Source organism: Sesamum indicum, unplaced genomic scaffold (genome assembly GCF_000512975.1).
Source record: "Sesamum indicum cultivar Zhongzhi No. 13 unplaced genomic scaffold, S_indicum_v1.0 scaffold00156, whole genome shotgun sequence".
Taxonomy (NCBI): domain Eukaryota; kingdom Viridiplantae; phylum Streptophyta; class Magnoliopsida; order Lamiales; family Pedaliaceae; genus Sesamum; species Sesamum indicum.
In genome coordinates, this window is record NW_011628064.1 from 343,205 (window position 1) to 346,690 (window position 3,486).

Consider the following 3,486-nt stretch of genomic DNA (forward strand, 5'->3'; position numbering starts at 1 on the left):
GTGTATTTGCCAATCCATGTAAAGGCGAGAAGAATATGAGCACACTTATGTATCGGCCCTTCAGTAGCCGGGCGAATAACAGTGAAGTCAGCCCTCTTCATCTTTTCCTTGTATGGATTAATATCTTTTTGCAAGTGCCATAATGGATGGGTTAGCATTCTAAGTTTGCATTTGCCCTTCTGCTAAAAAACAATCTTTAGTTAACTATAGGTTCACCGAATTTCCTTATGCATATTTAGTGGTCTATGCGACTTGAAGGGGAAGAAGTTAGAGCAATAGCACTTGGAAGTGCTTGGGTTGCAGCTGTTACTAGCCTTAATTTTCTTCGTATCTTCACTGAGGGTGGTCTGCAGGTCTGTAAAGATTCTATCATTATGTTCTGAACTGCAATATGGATAGAAACCTTCACTTTTGGTTTGAAAATTACAGTTCCTCCCCTTTTACTGATCTGTATCAATAACCATTCATACCAGTCAACATAACAGAATTTGATGGCGTCATCATTAGAACTTCTAGAAACCTGCCAAAATGCATAAGATTCAGACATGAATGTGCACTTGCGTTATGTGATTGTTGCTCTGAGTAAATGTGGAGTAGTTGAGGTCTAATTTCATGCATTTTGAATTGCTTTAAAATAGAGTTGGAATGTCTCTGCTTCCACTCAATCATAGGAGTTCTTGTGAAATCATATTTGTTTGCCAAAATGTCTCTGCTTCCACTCAATCATAGGAGTTCTTGTGAAATCATATTTGTTTGCCAAAACGCCACCCAATTGATCCTTATAAGTTTAACGTGGGACAGTAAATCATTTTGAAAAATTTCTTTTACCATGAAAAAAAAATGAAGAAAGAATAGCTAGAAAAAGGAAGACTAGATCTACTCCGCTGGTTTAGGTCACTTAGTAACTGGGTAACTTCATTACAAATGTTGTTATTCACGTAAAACGGTGACTAGAGCCATGAGTATGCAAAGCACTTTAGGTAAAACGTTTTTTGGTTGAGTAACCGGGTGCCTTCACCACAAGTGTTGTCATTCGCGTCAAAAGACCGAAATACGGCCTAAAGAACATAAGTCATGGGCAAAAACAAAGAAAAAAGAAAGAAAATAAAAGCCATGACAACAAAAGGGGAAGAAAAAAGGGAAAAAAATGGCCAAAGAAAAGAAAGAACAAAAGTCGTCCCAACTTAGGCAAAAACAAGGAGATAAAGGGTATTTTGTTGAAGCAACGAGTATAGTGACATTTAGAAACCTATGATTTTGTGGAAGCTTGATTGTTCTACTCTCTACGTGACGAGACAAAGTGTTGTGATGTGATTGGCCTCTTACCCTCATTATGATAAGTTAGCGTTTGCATAATGTATTGCGGCATTTGTGTTTTGAGATTATCTGCATATGGGTTATAGGTTACCTTTGTTGTTACGGAATATTAGCACAATGTTGAGATCATATTTTTTGCAGTGTCGGACTTTTGCTTGAGGACAACTTTTCAAACCCTAAATAAAAGAAATAAAAAATTCGAGAAGTGGAAACATGTGGGTATTGATGGGGTTTGATGATGGGAGGCGAACAGTAGTTTTGAGGGTTTTTACCAGTGGGGTTTACTTTCTTGGATTTTTGTGTCGCATCCACCTCCAAACGGTGCTCCTGGGTGTGCTGATTGATGAAAGAAACACATCTTCGCTTCCATCAACCGGAGTAATAAACCCTCCGCCAGTGGTACTAAACCCCAATCCCTCTGTTGGTTTTTCCTCTCTGTTTTTGAGGGGTTTTTAGAAAATCCTTATTTTGCCATTTATCCTTCACTTTGAAAAATCTGCAGATTTGACAAGATATTGAAGACTTGATTAGGTAAATGTGCATTCTGAACTTGTTTTTCTGTGATGACTTCTACATGCACAAAGAACGAAATTTTGTTCCTGTTGTCCAAATGAAAACATGTGTCTCACCTAGGAGCTTGTACTTTCTTCCTGAATTTGGCCTTTGTGTTTTCATGCTCATCATCTCACAATTCACTCGCTCATGATGCATCAGAACCACCAATAGCCTTTTCATCCTCTTCTTCAACAGCTTGAAAATGCTCCTCCAGCAAAGATGCCTTTTTTTGTTATTGATGTCATTGGGTGCAAAGCCAGGTATTCGTTTGAGAATTCATCAACCTCAAAGTTCTGCAAGCGGTGTCAAGAAACGACGTAATTTGGCTGCTGTTAGGACATAAACAAATTTCAATACATATGTTGTCAATACGAGTCAAACAGTGATGCCATCTTCATTAATGAATCTTTCTACACTAATCATCAAACAAAATCCACCCAATACATTCGTGTACTATTTAAAAGGTTGTCACGCCATTTTGAGAGATATCCCAATGATGTAGCCTAAATTTCAGAGGATAAAGGTGGTTAATACTCATGCCATGACCAGTCGATATATCTGTATCTCATTGCTCTAAAAATTGATTCTTTGCGCTATAATGATTATAATTTCTTGTGCATTTTCACATGTCTCTATATTAATTACTGTCCAAGGGTTATTAAAGTTCCAACTATTTCACAAATCCCTGGGAACAAGGTATTACATGGTTGATTATAACTAACAGCAGCAATCAAGAAAAGCAAGTTTTTTGCATAAACAGAACCTCTATGAAATACCTTATTTTCAAACATAGTTGTAAACCTCATATCTTTGAGAACTTCACTCGTGAGACCTTTCTTATTCTTTGATGTTTTCTGAACATCTGCATCATCACTTCCCTAAATCTCATTCAACTCTTCATCCTCCTCAAGAAGTCGGGCTACCAGAGACCGATTAACTTTCGGCAGCTTCCTCTTAATTTGTAAGATGAAAGATAAAAGAAATTGAATTCTGAACACTTGATAGGAAGAATGATATGAGTTCCAATATTAAATATGAGTCATAAGGCAGTTGAATTTACATAAATATATACATATATGTATATAAACAAAATCTTTACTACGTCATAAACTTTATTCTAGTTAAAGTGCAGACAACAGAGAGAGCGCTTATAGTAAGTTTATTGATTTTGATAAATAACTAAATCTTCTAGCATTACCATCTTGTTCTTCTCAAGGTAATCAATCCTACCAAAGTAATTATCAGAAAAAAATTAGCAGTAACTGTAAACCAAGCACCCAACAATTCCCCCCTCAACCTCCCTCTAACAGTCAATTTCTTTTCCTTTTTTCATGCCCTTTCCTCTCTACTGCTTTGGCTTTTCAAACCATAAATAAAAGAAATAAAAATTTTGAGAAGTGGAAACATGTGGGTATTGATGGGGTTTGATGGTGGGAGGCGAACAGTAGTTTTTAGGGTTTTTACCAGTGGGGTTTACTTTCTTGGATTTTTGTGTCGCATCCACCTCCAACACCGCTTCTCCTGGGTGTGCTGATTCATGAAAGAAACACATCTTCGCTTCCATCAACCGGAGTAATAAACCCTCCGCCAGTGGTATTAAACCCCAACCCCTCT

General features: G+C 37.2%; 1 long non-coding RNA gene across 1 annotated transcript; it reads right to left on the minus strand.

Moving 5' to 3' along the window:
- Positions 1-1,358: 1,358 nt before the first annotated feature.
- LOC105179424 lies at positions 1,359-3,480 on the minus strand. The gene is made up of 4 exons (XR_849289.2): positions 3,337-3,480; positions 2,649-2,825; positions 1,947-2,201; positions 1,359-1,813 (listed from the first exon to the last, which is right to left on the minus strand). It is a non-coding gene; the product is annotated as an uncharacterized LOC105179424 (long non-coding RNA).
- Between the last annotated feature and the right edge of the window lie 6 nt (positions 3,481-3,486).